Below are 18,416 nucleotides of genomic sequence, written 5' to 3'. Positions count from 1 at the left end.
AAAGTATGAGATTTGTTTGTTGACAATTTAAAGAACTCTACCACCACTTTCTTGTTACTACCTTTTCCACTGTGTTATTCTCATTAACCACTTGCACGATCACCCTATAGCAGTTTTACTGCTACAGGGTGGCCGTACTGCGCAGGATCATGTATATACACATGATCTTGCACTTTAGGGTATCGGGCGTCAGTGCGCGCCCACGGACCCAATGTCCACCTGCTGATTATTCGGTACACAGGCAGAGCGGCGATTTGCCTATGTAAACAAGGCAGATCATCATTCTGTCAGTAAGGAAGGCATGGATCTTGTGTTTCTGCAGAGCAGGGACACAGATCTATGCCTTCCTCTGGTAAAAGCACCTCCCCCACTACAGTAAAACACCAGCTAGGCACACAGTTCACCCTTTGATAGTCCCTAATGTTAACCCCTTCCCAGCCAGTGTCATTAGTACAGTGACAGTGCATACTTTTAGCACTGATCACTGTATTAGTGTCACTGGTCCCCAAAAAAGTGTCACTGTCCAATCTGTCTGCCGCAATATCCCAGACCGGCTATAAGTCGCTGATCACTGCCATTACTAATAAAAATAAATAAACATGCCATAAATATATGCCATAGTTTATAGATGCTATAACTTTTGGGCAAACCAATCAATATATGCTTATTGTGATTATTTTTACCAAAAATATGTAGCAGAATACATATTGGCCCAAATTGATGAAGAAATTCAATTTCTATATTTTTTTATAGCAGAAAGTAAAAAATATTGTTTTTTTTTTCAAAATTGTCGTTCTTTTTTTGTTTATAGCACATAAAAATTAAAACTGCAGATGTGATTAAATACCACCAAAAGAAAGCTCTATTTGTGGGGAAAAAGAGCATAAATGTTGTTTGGGTATGTGTCGCCTGACCGTGCAATTGTCAGTTAAAGTACCGTAGTGCCGTATCGCAACAAATGGCCTAGTCAGGAAGGGGGGGGGTAAACATACCGCAAGATTGGCATTGGCTGTTGTATTCCGCTGTTAAAGACCTTGTCCTGCCCTGCCAAACAGTTAGTCCCCTACATACGAACCTTCGAGTGAGTTAGTTCACATTTCAGATGGCTATAGTTATGTGTACTTTGCTGTATACCGTACTGTATCTATATTTCAACCTTTTTTCCCATGTATTATTTGTGTGAAATGTGTTATAAACCTATTACCGTAATTTATAGGGTTGATTGTGTTCGTTGGGTACCTAGGTTAGCTGTGTTGGACTTATGCCGCGTACATACGACCGGACTTTACACCATACTTGGTCCGGCAAACCAGAGTCTGTCGGACAATTCGATCGTGTGTGGGCTCCAGCGGACTTTTTTTCCCCAAAAGTTTGATGGACCTAGAAATGAAAAATGTTTCAAATCTTTTTGACGGACTCGAGTCCGGTCGAAAAGTCCACTCGTCTGTATGCTAGTCCGACAGACAAAAACCGACGCTAGGGCAGCTATTGGCTACTGGCTGTGAACTTCCTTGTTTTAGTCCGGTCGTACGTCATCACCTACGAATCCGTCGGACTTTGGTTGATCGTGTGTAGGCAAGTCCGTTCATTCGGAAAGTCCGTCGTAAAGTCCTTCGAAAAATCCGCAGGACAAAGTATGCCGTAAAGTCTGGTCGTGTGTATGCGGCATTACAAACAAACTAGACTTAAGAACGTGTTCTCAGAATAGAACTCCTTTGTATGTAGGGGACTTACTGTATTTCTTTGTTGCATCATCGGGAGCTGGATGTCTCTTCCGGGTTCTTGGGCTGTGGTGCGTCATCAGAGGGATAGCTGCTAAAAACCAGGAAGAGACAGCCAGCCCCCCTGATGATGTGCTGTGGTGCATGCAGAGTTTCTGCATTAGTTGGAAATCTGGGTTAATAAATACGAGATAATTAGACACTATCACAGGTTCATTATGCAATGCGCAGGAACATTCACCACCACTTGAAGTGATCCACAAGGTTGAAAAATTCCTCTTTACAAAGTTATTGTTATTATTTGCTGCTCTCTTTACAAAGGTATTGTTATTTGCTACTCTCTTTACAAAGGTATTGTTATTTGCTAATAAAGCTGGAGCTGCCTAGAAAAATCAATTTACATTTACTTCTCAGCGCAGATCAGATTCACTCCCCGTTGTCCACAAAACGCAGATGTTGCCTGTCATAAATGAGTGTCAAAAATGTGAAAACAGGAATAGATAATCAGGATCCTAAAGCTGTTGTATGCTGGCCTTCAAAATCAGCTATTGCAGAGATTTAAGTAGTTTATTCAAAGAAATTGTTAGGTGTTGCAGCTCAAGCTACATCACCGACCTTATCCCAAAATAGCACCCAAACCGTTCTCTTTGCTCCTCCCAGAACCTTCTATTGCTCCCCGTCAGTAAATCAGCCTCAGAACCTGTATAATTAATATGTGTCCTGGATTAAAGGGATGATGTGGCAACCTTATCACCTACTCCTGTGCTCAACCCCAACCCCATCTTCCAGGAGTCCCTACGGCTATCTACCTGGCTATCTCCTACTCTGTCCACCTTTAGGTGATCCCTGAAAACCCATCTCTTCAGGGAAGCCTATCCTGCCTCTACCTAGCAACTGAACTTTCTTTCGTTATCAACTCATCTCCACACAGTTATTAGCTTATTTATCAGTTGCCCCTTCCTTTTAGATTGTAAGCTCTCATGAGAAAAGCCCTACTAACCCTTTTTTCTAAGACCCCTTTCACATTGGATCGCTTTCCAGCCCTGAAAGAGCCGTTTCTGTCTCTCCAATGTGAAAGCCCAAGGGCTTTCACACTGGAGCGGTGCGCTGGCAGGACACTAAAAACAGTCCTGCTAGCAGCATCTTTGGAGCGGTGAAGGATCGGTGTGTATACCGCTCCTCCACCGCTCCTGCCCATTGAAATCAATGGGCAGTGAGGCTATACCGCCGGCAAAGCGCTGCTGCAGCAGCGCTTTGCGGATGGTTTTAACCCTTTCTCGGCTGGTTTTAACCCTTTCTCATCTGCTAGCGGGGGGTAAAAGTGCCCCGCTGGCCGCCGAATTGCCCCGCAAAATTGATGGTAAAGGGCCGCTAAAAAATTGACGCGTTACCGCCGATGCACCCACCGCCCCAGTGTGCAAGGGGCCTTAAACTATATTGTATCTGTTCTGTCTCTATTATATAGAGCCACACTGTTGGTGCTATATACTGTAAATCATGTATAAAATAGTAAATATATACACCGATTAGCCATAAATTTATTACCACTCACCTAATATTTAGTAGGTCCCCCTTTTGTCACCAGAATTGCCCTGACCCATTGCGGCATGAATGCCACTAGATCTCTGAAAGTATGCTGTGGTATCTGGCATCTAGCCATCAGTTGCAGATCCTTTAAGTCATGTAAATTGTGAGGTGGGGACTACATGGGTCAGACTTGTTTTTCCAGCACATCCCAAAGGGTGCCCAATTGGATTGAGATCTGGGGAATCTGGAGGCCAAGGCAACATCTGAAACTTGTGTTCCTCAAACCAATCTTTAACCATTTTTGCAGAGTGGCAGGGTGCATTATCCTGCTGAAAGAGGCCACTGCCATCAGGGAATACAGTTTACGTGAAGTGGTGTACTTGGTCAGTGACAGTGGGCTCCCTTCACAAAACCAAGTGGCATTTGGTATTTGGGTGTTTTCCCAAATACTGCATGCGATCCTCAAAAAAATATCAATTCACTACTGCTTTATGCGGTATTTACCGCATAAAGCAAAAACGCTTGGTAAATGCCACATAAAACAGGAGTGAAAGTCAATTCACAAAAAAAAAAAAAAAAATTTAAAAAATGCATGCTGTAAATAAGTAGTGGTCATGGCATGTGATATTAACAACCTGGTTGTTAAGGAGTGGTTGGCCGCTGCATCCTTAACAACCGATGAGCCATCAGCTGTTGAAGGGGACAAGGCCCTTTTCCCCACAATGCTGGCCGGTGGATGTGGGGGTCTGTGGCAAGGGGTCTTATTGGCTTATTAACAAGGTGGCCCCCAGATCACGGTCCTTCCCTATGTGAATGAGTATGGACAGCTCGGCTGTCTGACAGTTCTTAAATAACTAAGGGGCGGGGGCCACCCGGTGACCCTGTCCCCTTATAATGTCATTGTCCACGGGCATGCTGGGTCAATGACGTCACAAGGGTGACGTCACTGGGTGGTCCCCCCCCTTAGTTAGTTAAGAACTGTCAGACAGCAGAGCTGGCCATACCCACCCTTAGTTTTTTAAGAACTGTCAGATGGCGGAAGCCTTCGGTACGAGCGGAGCTTTGTTTTTCCTTTTTTCAGGTTGGTGATGTCGGCGTCGTGATTGACGATGATTGACGTGACGTGACGTGATTGACACTAGGGGGCATTTATTTATTTTTTAAATAAAGGACTTGTCAAAAACTTGTGTTTTTATTTACTTTTGACACTTTTTTGGTGAATGAGTAGGATACTCATTGACATGGGGGGGTGGAATCTACTCATTGACATGGGGGGGGTCTGGGTTCCAATAAGACCCCCACAACCACCAGCCAGGGCTGTGGGGAAGAGGCCCTTGTCCCCACCAACATAGGCCCCCTGCATGCATACCCAGATAAGGGTCTGGTATGGATTTTGGGGGGCCTCACGCCATTTTTTTCTTAATTTTTATTGCCAGCATTATTTTTTTACTTTCAGCTTTCAGCAGGGAAACCCGCTGACATCTGATGACTCATCGGTTGTTATGGGCGCACCTCCTTAACAACCATGACAGTTACTGGTTGTTAAGGATGCCGGTGGCCATCCGTTTCTTAACAACCAGACAGCTTGTGGTAAGGACCCCGGCCACCGCCGCTGGTAAATTATCGCAGGCTTTTACTTCTAAAATACCGCATGACTTCATAAAATAACTCTGAATACTGAATACTAAAAAATGTTTTGAAAAACACTGTGCAGTATCCTACTGGATACTCGGATGCAGTAAGATACCGCTTTGTGAATGGAGCCCAGTGTTTAGGTAGCCGGTATTTGTCGAGCAACATCCACATGAATGACAAGACAGAAGTTTTCCCAGCTGAACATTGCCTAAAGCATTGCACTGCCTCATTCGGCTTGACTTCTTCACTAACAATATATTTCTGTATTACAATTAATGTAGAATACTATTAATTCTGCATGAAACTATAAACAGGGTAACATGAATGGTACTAATCTTACATGCTTCTTTTGATATATGCAGATTTATATTTATACTGTACATAAAAAAGATGATTCAGTTTATAAAACACACCAGATCATTTTCTAGCTATAAAAAAAAACAAAAAACCTTGCACAAAAGGCAAAGCCTTTTTACATCTGCAGTATACTGTTGTTTTTTTTTTAATTTGGACAACTATTCTAATACATAATAAATTAAAATGTGGGTCATGAAACCATATCATTTTGCTTAAATATAGACAAGCGGAGATACGCTTTGCATATTTATGCACCAACTACTTAGCACAAGAAGATCCAAGAATGTCAAAGTCCTGCTGCATGACACATGTGGCTGTCACCAGTTGCATTGTGTTTGTAAAACTACTTACTGACATCTGCTGGTCATTTTAATGTAGAACACATCAGTGCACACTTTTATGTATACTGTATATGAATCTTATAAAGAGTAGTCTATGGCTTATATTTTTTCCAGGTTTGAAGTACTGAATCCAGGCACTGCTAGGCAACTATTATTTTAAAAAGGAATCCAGCAATGTCAGCCACCTATATTCCTCTCAAGACGAGAGTAATTTTAATTTAGGATAGCCTAAAGCTTACAATACATGTTACAATTGTACTGTACAATATTTGTACAATCAATTTTATATTTAAAACTACATGTAACTAAATGTAACACGAGATCCTACCTAAATGATCCAATCAATTTGTATTCATTCAGGCAGGTCTTTGTACTAAATACTTGTTGGCAGATTTAAGGTTGACGATAAACTAAACAATCTAACTGTACAATCTCTGTAATGGTGGCCACACATGCTTCGATTTTTTCTATTTATTCGATTAACATGTGATTCAATCAAAATGATTGAATTGGCAGGCAATCGAAAAGCTATAACTTACCCTCGATGTAGACTCAATTTTCAATCCAATTCGATCAAACTGAGTTGATCAGACAAGGCAGAATATTTTTGATAATTTTTCATTGATCAGCAGCACTGAGATACTCTGTTAATAAATATGATCTCAATGTGATCATATTTAGATCAATAAGATTATGAGAATACATGGTGAAATCAAAGATGCAATCAAAATCCACTTCTTTGTGTGTGGCCTATCTATTGAATGAGGTGTTATATCAGAAGCAATCAATTGGAAAATAAATGGATCATTTATCGTAGCCTGTATGTCCACTGGTTCTACCATTAACTACTGTATGTATTGCAAGAGCCTGCCTGATTGGACACTATTTGAATAGCTTGTTTAGGTTTCTCCTTGTATTAAGTAGTTTTGGGTAATCTAAAGGAGATTGAATAGAGATTGTACGATTTTAATGTTAAAATCATATAGTAGAGCATATGTAAGTAAGCATTAGCATACCACATTATCATTGATTAGGCATTGCTGGTATGGTCCCTGGCTACCAGGCACATTGTGAGTATTTAACATTACTATTATGTCCAATCTTTGTATCCATGTATACACTCAGAGCTGCGTATACAGACCAAAACAGCCATGTCCTGTAATTCATTTTTACAGGTGACTGTACACAAGATCTCGGGTTCACCAAAATACAGTCTCATTTTACATAATATTATATTAGCGAGTCTTTGCAAAGAATAAATCATTTTTTTTTACAATGGGGTAGATTTACAAAAACTGAAAAGTGCAAAATCTGGTGCAACTCTGCAGAGTGTTTTTTGGAAAAGCTTAATTAAACAAGCTGAAGTTAGAAGCTGATTGGCTACCATGCACAGCTGTACTACAAGTCTACAAAAGATGAGGATGGGGTTGTACTAATACTTTGTATAGGTTCAAATATTAATCTCCCCTAAACCTAACCCTAACCCCCACCACCCCCAATCTATACCTTAATTATAAGAATGCATCTTGCTAGCTTTAGAATCTGAAGACTTAGTTTCATACTATTAGTGATGGTATTAAATCCTAACAAAACCTCCAGTTTAAGTTAGCCAAATGCATTTCAGGTGCATTCTCTTTAAAAGAAGCAACAGGCTAAGTTGGAAAGCCTAACCCCTGCCAACATGTTGTAGACAAGGACATTTGCTGTCTCTGTGGAAGCAGTGGTCTCTTTGGAGAGGTCTGACACGCCCCCTGTGGATAGCTGCAGCTTAGACTCAGCAAGGGGCAGGTTGGACCTCTACAGAGAGACCACTGTTTCTATACAGGAAGCAATGGTCATGGGAATGCAGATCGCACTTCTTCCCTCACCCAAAAGCTAACTTAAATCCTAAATAAAATAAATAACACAGACACTTTTGAGTTGGCAAAAATGGCCGCGGCACGTTTATTGGTGTAAATAAATTATCCATTAATAACAACAGCCCCCCCCCCCCTCGTTGCAAGGCACGTTTTTGTGGTTTGTCACCCTTTTTATTGAAAGGTAGAAACTGGTAGTTATGATTTATGATATTGGTGCTCGAGTCCTTTATGACTGAGCAAAGTTGTATTTTGCAGTTAATAAAGTTTAATTATTAATAAATGATATTGAATATCATTTATTAATAATTAAACGTTATTAACTGCAAAATACAACTTTGCTCAGTCATAAAGGACTCGAGCACCAATATCATAAATCATACCTAGGGATGGGCTGTCTGCTCGGGTCGAACATGAGTTCGAATCGAACATTGGCTGTTGCCTGTTTGCCAAATAGCGAACAATTTGGGGTGTTCGCAGCAAATTTGAAAGCCCCAGGGGACATGTATCAATGAAAAAAGTTTTGAAAATTGCCGTTTTTTCGGGAGCAGTGATTTTAATAATGCTTAAAGTGAAACAATAAAAGTGAAATATTCCTTTAAATTTCGTACCTGGGGGGTGTCTATAGTGTGCCTGTAAAGTGGCGCACGTTTCCCGTGTTTACAACAGTCCGAGAGCAAAATGACATTCCTAAAGGAAAAGAAAGTAATTTAAAAGTACTAGCGGTAGCGCCGGCAGCTATAATGAATTGTCGGGTCTCTGCAATACTCATAAAAGTCATTGAAAAAAAACAGCCTGGGATTCCCCCACAGTGCATTACCAGGCCCTTTGGGTCTGGTATGAATATTAAGGGGAACCCCGAACCAAATTTTTTTTTTTAAAAATGCACCCAAATTCCATACCAGGCCCTTCAGATCCATGTCAGTGTCAAAAATGTTAAAAAAGACAAGAGACGGTTTTTGACAATTCCTTTATTAATGTCTTCTTCTTTCCCCGCTTCTTCTTCCGTCTTCTTCTGGTCTTCATTCGGTTTTCTTCCGCCATCTTGTTCTTCCCCCACGTCTTCCTCTTCTTCCTCCGAGCCTCTGCTTCTTCCTTCGGTCTTCTTGTCCACATCTTCCTCCGGCGCCTTCTTCCCCGCTTCGTTCTCCGTCGGTCTGCATCCATGGGAGGTTCCCACTGTGTGACGCTTCTGTTCTTCTGACAGTAATAATATAACTGAGGGTGGAGCCACCCTGTGACCCTGCCCCCCTCTGACGCACGGGGACTTCACAGGGACTTCCCTATAGCTTTCCCCGTGATGTCAGAGGGGGGCAGGGTCACCCGGTTACGTAACGGGTGTGAGGGTCCAGAGGGTCATGTGATACCTCTCCTTCCCGCCTAAGCCCGGGTTCACACTGTAGTGAACACAGACATCGTATTTGATTTGCACCCACAATGCGGTGCCGATCACATGCAATGTCTGTGCAATGTGAGTTCAGCCACACAGTTGTATGGCTGAACTCACATTGGATTTGCACAAAAAATGGTGCAGGGACTTTTTTTTTCCCGCACTGGAATCGGATCACATGGGTGTTCACACCCATGCAATCCAATTCTTGTCTGAATCCATAGTTCACACTTTGATCTGTGAACCGATCTGGGGGTGTCATTAACATTGTGTTGACACCCGCAGCGGTTCACAGAGGGCAGTATGAACTGCTTGCAGGAGAGATGCGATGTGGAAACCGGCGCTGGAATCGCTAGTGTGAACCCAGGCTCAATTCCGCTTTTCCCACCTAAGCTCTTTTTTAAAAACATTTAAAGGGATAGCCCCTTTTAAATCTTGAGGACATTTTTTTTTTTTCTAAATGGAAGGAGAGGTGACCACATGCCCATGCTGTAGTGCCAAATGCTTGTGCCCGCCTATTCATTCTCTACAGAATGCTGGCAGGGGACAGACTTTTCTACTTAGGATGCACCAGGATGTGGAACACCTTTTATTTTGATGCACCTGGTGTGTATTTAAGAAGTTCCATTGGGATTTTTATTGATATGCATGCACACTTAGTTTCTTCCCTATCACTGATTCATGTAATTTAGGCTTCCATAGATAGAAGGGTCCATGCTCTCAAATGCAAAACTTTACATGTATTTATACCAAACCTCATTTTCTGCTGCATGTTCAGGGTCTGATATTTTTAGTAAAACCCCTTTCACACTGAGGTGTTTCTCAGGCGCTTTTGGGCTAAAAATAGCGCCTGTAAGGCTACTTTCACACTGAGGTGCTTTACAGGCTCTACAGCGCTAAAAATAGCGCCTGTATAGAGCCTCTCCTGTGTCTCCAGTGTGAAAGCCTGAGGGCTTTCACACTGGAGCGGTGCACTTGCAGGGCGGTCAAAAAAGTCCTGCAAGCCTCATCTTTGCAGCGCTATAGGAGCGGTGTGTTCACCGCTCCTAAAGCGCCCCTTTCCATTGAAAACAATGGGGAAGTGCTGCAAACCCGCCGGCAAAGCGCTGCTGCATCAGCGTTTTGCGGGCGGTTTTAGCCCTTTTTCGGCCGCTAGCGGAGGGTTAAAACTGCCCCGCTAACGGCCGAATAGCGGCGTTAAAATGACAGTAAAGCGTCCCTAAATATAGCGCCGCTTTACCGCTGGCACCCACCCGCCCCAGTATGAAAGTAGACTATAGCGCCTGAAAAACGGCTGAATCCATAGAATCTTAATGAAAAACAGGCCGTAAATTAATCTTGCTGATTGTCAGAGCACAATGGTTTCATGGAATGCAGCAATTTGTTTTCCTTTTATAAATGTAACAGTACATTTAGCTGGAGTCCATGGATCTACGGACAGCCACATCACATGCAAAAGGAAACAATTGGTGCTCTATGCGTTTTCAGTATTAGGTGTGAACTTAATAAAAACAGCATGGTACATACTAAAAATCAAATACTGGGGTCTTTGTATACTTTTTTCTTTTTTTAAGCAACACTTTAAATATAAATATTCATTCCCATCCTCTTTGGAGGGGTCAACAGTATATGGACCTTTAAAGTGAGCATATCAGTAAATTAGGGGGTGGCCATATTGTTGGCTAAACTGATGCGTCTGTTTAACCCCTTTACGCCTACAATCAGTGTGAAAGCCTGAGTGCTTTCACACTGTGGCGATGCTCTGGCAGGATGTTAAAAAACTCCTACAAGCAGCATCTTTGCAGCGGTTTATACAACGCTCCTCCATTGCTCCTGCCCATTGAAATGAATGGGCAGCGCCTCTGAACCACCAGCAAAGTGCCGCTACTACGGCGCTTTGTGGGTCGTTTTAATTGCTTGCCCTATCCCACCTTATATTTTTTTATAAAACACCTAGTTGTTTGTATTTTAGTTCTAATATCTGAACATTTGTGCATGTTACTTTAAGGATATTAATTTATATTTATGTTACTGCTGTCCCAGAGTTAACCGTTGAATTTACATATTTGGTTGTTGGCAGTGGTGGCTGGTGCTCAAAATTTTTTTTGGGGGGGGTGCAAACAGGGCTGGACTGGGACAAAAATTTGGCCCTGGACTTCATCCATACCTGCCCACTTTAAATTTGAGTGTCCCCATCAGCACACCAGTTACATCAGTGCTCCCAACAGCACCCCCCTAACATCAGAGTGTCCCCATCAGCAGCCCCCTTCACATCAGTGTGTCCCCATCAGCAGCCCCTTTCACATCAGAGTGTCCCCATCAGCAGCCGCCTCCCCACATCAGAAAGTCTCCATCAGCTGCCCCTTCACATTAGAGAGTCCCCATCAGCAGCCGCCTTCACATCAGAGTGTCCTCATCAGCAGCCCCCTTACATCAGAGTGTCCCCGTCAGCAGCCCCCTTCACATCACAGTGCCCCATCAGCAGCCCCTTCACATCACAGTGTCCCCATCAGCAGCCCCTTCACGTCACAGTGCCCCCATCAGCAGCCCCCTTCACATCACTGGGTCCCCATCAGCAGCCCCCTTCACATCACTGGGTCCCCATCAGCAGCCCCCTTCATGTCACAGTGTCCCCATCAGCAGCTCCCTACATATCAGAGTTTCCCCAGCAGCAGCCCCCTTAACATCACAGTGTCCCCATCAGCAGGCCCCTTCACATCAGAGTGTCCCCATCAGAAGCCTCCTTACATCAGAGTGTCCCCATCAGCAGCCTCCTTACTTTACAGTGTCCCCATCAGCAGCCCCCTAACATCAAAGTGTCCCCATCAGCAGCCTACTTTACATCTCAGTTTCCCCATCAGCAGCCCCCTTCACATCAGAGTGTCCCCATCAGCAGACCCCTCCCCACATCAGAGAGTCCCCATCAGCAGCCCCCTTCACATCAGAGAGTCCCCATCATCAGTCCCCTTCACATCAGAGTGTCCCGATTAGCAGCCCCCTTCACATCAGAGTGTCCCCATCAGCTGCCCCTTCACATCAGAGTGTCCCCATCAGCTGCCCCTTCACATCAGAGTGTCCCCATCAGCAGGCCCCTTCACATCAGAATGTCCCCATCAGCAGCCCTCTTACATCAGAGTGTTCCCATCAGCAGCCTACTTTACATCTCAGATTCCCCATCAGCAGCCCCCTTCACATCAGAGTGTCCCCATCAGCAGCCCCCTGGCCCACATCAGAGAGTCCCCATCAGCATCCCCCTTCACATCAGAGAGTCCCCATCATCAGTCCCCTTCACATCAGAGTGTCCTCATCAGCAGCCCCCTTACATCAGAGTGTCCCCATCAGCAGCCCCCTTCACATCAGAGTGTTCCCATCAGCAACCCCCTTCACATCAGAGTGTCCCCATCAGCAGCCCCCTTCACATCAGAGTGTCCCCATGAGCTGCCCCTTCACATCAGAGTGTCCCCACCAGCATCCCCTTCACAACACAGTGTCCCCATCAGCAGCTCCCTTCACATCAGAGTGTCCCAATCAGCAGCTCCCTTCACATCACAGTGTCCCCATCAGCAGCCTCCTCACCACATCAGAGAGTCCTCATCAACAGCCCCCTTCACATCAGAGAGTCCCCATCAGTAGCCCCTTCAGATGAGTGTCCCCATCAGCAGCCCTTCACATGAGACTGTCCCCATCAGCAGCCCCTTCACATGAGAGTGTCCCCATCAGCAGCCCCTTCACATCAGACTGTGCCTATCAGCAGCCCCTTTACAATAGAGTGTCCCCATCAGCAGCCCCCTTTCATCAGAGTGTCCCCATCAGCAGCCTACTTCACATCTCAGTTTCCCCATCATCAGCCCCCTTCACATCAGAGTGTCCCCATCAGCAGCCCCCTCCCCACATCAGAGAGTCCCCATCAGCAAGCCTCTTTACATCAGAGAGTCCCCATCATCAGCCCCCTTCACATCAGAGTTTCCTCATCAGCAGCCCCCTTACATCAGAGTGTCCCCATCAGCAGCCCCCTTCACATCAGATTGTCCCCATCAGCAGCCCCCTTCACATCAGCGTGTCCCCATCAGCAGCTCCCTTCACATCAAAGTGTCCCCATGAGCAGCCCCCTTACATCAGAGTGTCCCCATCAGCATCCCCCTTCACATTAAAGTGTCCCCATCAGCTGCCTGCTTACATCAGATTGTCCCCATAAGCAGCCCCCTTCACATCAGAGTGTCCCCATCAGCAGTCCCCTTCACATCAGAGTGTCCCCATTAGCAGCCCCTTTCACATCACAGTGTCCCCAACAGCAGTCCCCTTCACATCACAGCGTCCCCATCAGCAGCCCCCTTACATCAGAGTGTCCCCATCAGCAGCCCCCTTCACATGAGAGTGTCCCCATCAGCAGCCCCTTTACATCAGAGTGTGCCCATCAGCAGCCCCCTTACATCAGAGTGTCCCCATCAGCAGCCTCCTTCACATCACAGTGTCCCCATCAGCAGCCCTCTTACATCAGAGTGTCCCCCTCAGCAGCCCCCTTATATCAGAGTGTCCCCATCAGCAGCCCCCTTCACATCAGAGTTTCCTCATCAGCAGCCCCCTTACATCAGAGTGTCCCCATCAGCAACCCCCTTCACATCAGAGTGTTCCCATCAGCAACCCCCTTCACATCAGAGTGTCCCCATCAGCAGCCCCCTTCACATCAGAGTGTCCCCATCAGCTGCCCCTTCACATCAGAGTGTCCCCATCAGCATCCCCTCCACATCACAGTGTCCCCATCAGCAGCTCCCTTCACATCAGAGTGTCCCCATCAGCAGCTCCCTTCACATCACAGTGTCCCCATCAGCAGCCCCCTCACAACATCAGAGAGTCCCCATCACCAGCCCCCTTCACATCAGAGAGTCCCCATCAGCAGCCCCTTCAGATGAGAGTGTCCCCATCAGCAGCCCCTTCACATGAGAGTGTCCCCATCAGCAGCCCCTTCACATCAGAGTGTCCCCATCAGCAGCCCTCTTACATCAGAGTGTCCCCCTCAGCAGCCCCCTTATATCAGAGTGTCCCCATCAGCAGCCCCCTTACATCAGAGGGTTCCCATCAGCAGCCCCCTTCACATCAGAGTTTCCTCATCAGCAGCCCCCTTACATCAGAGTGTCCCCATCAGCAACCCCCTTCACATCAGAGTGTTCCCATCAGCAACCCCCTTCACATCAGAGTGTCCCCATCAGCAGCCCCCTTCACATCAGAGTGTCCCCATCAGCTGCCCCTTCACATCAGAGTGTCCCCATCAGCATCCCCTCCACATCACAGTGTCCCCATCAGCAGCTCCCTTCACATCAGAGTGTCCCCATCAGCAGCTCCCTTCACATCACAATGTCCCTATCAGCAGCCCCCTCACCACATCAGAGAGTCCCCATCACCAGCCCCCTTCACATCAGAGAGTCCCCATCAGCAGCCCCTTCAGATGAGAGTGTCCCCATCAGCAGCCCCTTCACATGAGAGTGTCCCCATCAGCAGCCCCTTCACATCAGAGTGTGCCTATCATCAGCCCCCTTACAATAGAGTGTCCCCATCAGCAGCCCTCTTCACATCAGAGAGTCCCCATCATCAGCCCCCTTCACATCAGTTTCCTCATCAGCAGCCCCCTTCACATCAGAGTGTCCCCATCAGCAGTCCCCTTCACATCAGTGTGTCCCCATCACCAGCCCCTTTCACATCAGAGAGTCCCCATCAGCAGCCCCCATACATTAGAGTGTCCCCATCAGCATCCCCTTCACATCAAAGTGTCCCCATCAGCTGCCTGCTTACATCAGATTGTCCCTATAAGCAGCCCCCTTCACATCAGAGTGTTCCCATCAGCAGTCCCCTTCACATCAGAGTGTCCCCATTAGCAGCCCCCTTACATCAGAGTGTCCCCATCAGCAGCCCCCTTCACATGAGAGTGTCCCCATCAGCAGCCCCTTTACATCAGAGTGTGCCCATCAGCAGCCCCCTTACATCAGAGTGTCCCCATCAGCAGCACCCTTCACATCACAGTGTCCCCATCAGCAGCCTCCTTCACATCACAGTGTCCCCATCAGCAGCCCTCTTACATCAGAGTGTCCCCCTCAGCAGCCCCCTTATATCAGAGTGTCCCCATCAGCAGCCTCCTTACTTTACAGTGTCCCTATCTGCAGCCCCCTTACATCAGAGTGTCCCCATCAGCAGCCTACTTTACATCTCAGTTTTCCCATCAGCAGCCCCCTTCACATCAGAGTGTCCCCATCAGCAGCCCCCTCCCCACATCAGAGTGTCCCCATCAGCAGCCTACTTTACATCTCAGTTTTCCCATCAGCAGCCCCCTTCACATCAGAGTGTCCCCATCAGCAGCCCCCTCCCCACATCAGTGAGTCCCCATCAGCAGCCCCCTTCACATCAGAGTGTCCCCATCAGCAGCCCCCTCCCCACATCAGTGAGTCCCCATCAGCAGCCCCCTTCACATGAGAGTGTCCCCATCAGCAGCCCCTTTACATCAGAGTGTGCCCATCAGCAGCCCCCTTACATCAGAGTGTCCCCATCAGCAGCACCCTTCACATCACAGTGTCCCCATCAGCAGCCTCCTTCACATCACAGTGTCCCCATCAGCAGCCCTCTTACATCAGAGTGTCCCCCTCAGCAGCCCCCTTATATCAGAGTGTCCCCATCAGCAGCCTCCTTACTTTACAGTGTCCCTATCTGCAGCCCCCTTACATCAGAGTGTCCCCATCAGCAGCCTACTTTACATCTCAGTTTTCCCATCAGCAGCCCCCTTCACATCAGAGTGTCCCCATCAGCAGCCCCCTCCCCACATCAGTGAGTCCCCATCAGCAGCCCCCTTCACATCAGAGAGTCCCCGTCATCAGTCCCCTTCACATCAGAGTGTCCCGATCAGCAGCCCCCTTCACATCAGAGTGTCCCCATCAGCTGCCCCTTCACATCAGAGTGTCCCCATCAGCAGCCCCCTTCACATCAGAGTGTCCCCATCAGCAGCCCTCTTACATCAGAGTGTCCCATCAGCAGCCTACTTTACATCTCAGTTTCCCCATCAGCAGCCCCCTTAACATCAGAGTGTCCCCATCAGCAGCCCCCTCCCCACATCAGAGAGTCCCCATCAGCAGCCCCCTTCACATCAGCGTGTCCCCATCAGCAGCCCCCTTCACATCAGAGTGTCCCCATCAGCAGCCCCCTTACATCAGAGTGTCCCCATCAGCATCCCCCTTCACATCAAAGTGTCCCCATCAGCTGCCTGCTTACATCAGATTGTGCCCATAAGCAGCCCCCTTCACATCAGCGTGTCCCCATCAGCAGTCCCCTTCACATCAGAGTGTCCCCATTAACAGCCCCTTTCACATCACAGTGTCCCCATCAGCAGCCCCCTTCACATCACAGTGTCCCCATCAGCAGCCCCCTTACATCAGAGTGTCCCCATCAGCAGCCCCCTTCACATGAGGGTGTCCCCATCAGCAGCCCCTTTACATCAGAGTGTGCCCATCAGCAGCCCCCTTACATCAGAGTGTCCCCATCAGCAGCACACTTCACATCACAGTGTCCCCATCAGCAGCCTCCTTCACATCACAGTGTCCCCATCAGCAGCCCTCTTACATCAGAGTGTCCCCCCCAGCAGCCCCCTTATATCAGAGTGTCCCCATCAGCAGCCCCCTTACATCAGAGGGTTCCCATCAGCAGCTCCTTCACATCAGATTCCTCATCAGCAGCCTCCTAACATCAGAGTGTCCCCATCAGCAGCCCCCTTCACATCAGAGTGCCCCCATCAGCAGCCCCCTTCACATCAGCGTGTCCCCATCACCAGCCCCCTTCACATCAGAGAGTCCCCATTAGCAGCCCCCTTACATCAGAGTGTCCCCATCAGCATCCCCTTCACATCAAAGTGTCCCCATCAGCTGCCCGCTTACATCAGATTGTCCCTATAAGCAGCCCCCTTCACATCAGAGTGTCCCCATCAGCAGTCCCCTTCACATCAGAGTGTCCCCATTAGCAGCCCCTTTCACCTTTCACATCACAGTGTCCCCATCAGCAGCCCCCTTCACATCACAGTGTCCCCATCAGCAGCCCCCTTCACATGAGAGTGTCCCCATCAGCAGCCCCTTTACATCAGAGTGTGCCCATCAGCAGCCCCCTTACATCAGAGTGTCCCCATCAGCAGCACCCTTCACATAACAGTGTCCCCATCAGCAGCCTCCTTCACATCACAATGTCCCCATCAGCAGCCCTCTTACATCAGAGTGTCCCCCTCAGCAGCCCCCTTATATCAGAGTGTCCCCATCAGCAGCCTCCTTACTTTACAGTGTCTCCATCTGCAGCCCCCTTACATCAGAGTGTCCCCATCAGCAGCCTACTTTACATCTCAGTTTCCCCATCAGCAGCCCCCTTCACATCAGAGTGTCCCCATCAGCAGCCCCCTCCCCACATCAGAGAGTCCCCATCAGCAGCCCCCTTTACATCAGAGAGTCCCCATCATGAGTCCCCTTCACATCAGAGTGTCCCGATCAGAAGCCCCCTTCACATCAGAGTGTCCCCATCAGCTGCCCCTTCACATCAGAGTGTCCCCATCAGCAGCCCCCTTCACATCAGAGTGTCCCCATCAGCAGCCCTCTTACATCAGAGTGTCCCATCAGCAGCCTACTTTACATCTCAGTTTCCCCATCAGCAGCCCCCTTCACATCAGAGTGTCCCCATCAGCAGCCCCCTCCCCACATCAGAGAGTCCCCATCAGCAGCCCCCTTCACATCAGCGTGTCCCCATCAGCAGCCCCTTCACATCAGAGTGTCCCCATCAGCAGCCCCCTTACATCAGAGTGTACCCATCAGCATCCCCCTTCACATCAAAGTGTCCCCATCAGCTGCCTGCTTACATCAGATTGTGCCCATAAGCAGCCCCCTTCACATCAGCGTGTCCCCATCAGCAGTCCCCTTCACATCAGAGTGTCCCCATTAATAGCCCCTTTCACATCACAGTGTCCCCATCAGCAGCCCCCTTCACATCACAGTGTCCCCATCAGCAGCCCCCTTACATCAGAGTGTCCCCATCAGCAGCCCCCTTCACATGAGAGTGTCCCCATCAGCAGCCCCTTTACATCAGAGTGTGCCCATCAGCAGCCCCCTTACATCAGAGTGTCCCCATCAGCAGCACTCTTCACATCACAGTGTCCCCATCAGCAGCCTCCTTCACATCACAGTGTCCCCATCAGCAGCCCTCTTACATCAGAGTGTCCCCCTCAGCAGCCCCCTTATATCAGAGTGTCCCCATCAGCAGCCCCCTTGCATCAGAGGGTTCCCATCAGCAGCCCCCTTCACATCAGAGTTTCCTCATCAGCAGCCCCCTTACATCAGAGTGTCCCCATCAGCAGCCTCCTTCACATCAGAGTGTTCCCATCAGCAACCCCCTTCACATCAGAGTGTCCCCATCAGCAGCCCCCTTCACATCAGAGTGTCCCCATCAGCTGCCCCTTCACATCAGAGTGTCCCCATCAGCTTCCTCTTCACATCACAGTGTCCCCATCAGCAGCTCTCTTCACATCAGAGTGTCCCCATCAGCAGCTCCCTTCACATCACAGTGTCCCCATCAGCAGCCC

The sequence above is a fragment of the Aquarana catesbeiana genome, linkage group LG04 (genome assembly GCF_042186555.1).
Source record: "Aquarana catesbeiana isolate 2022-GZ linkage group LG04, ASM4218655v1, whole genome shotgun sequence".
NCBI classification, from domain to species: Eukaryota; Metazoa; Chordata; class Amphibia; order Anura; family Ranidae; genus Aquarana; species Aquarana catesbeiana.
Note: the sequence above shows the minus strand (reverse complement) of the source record.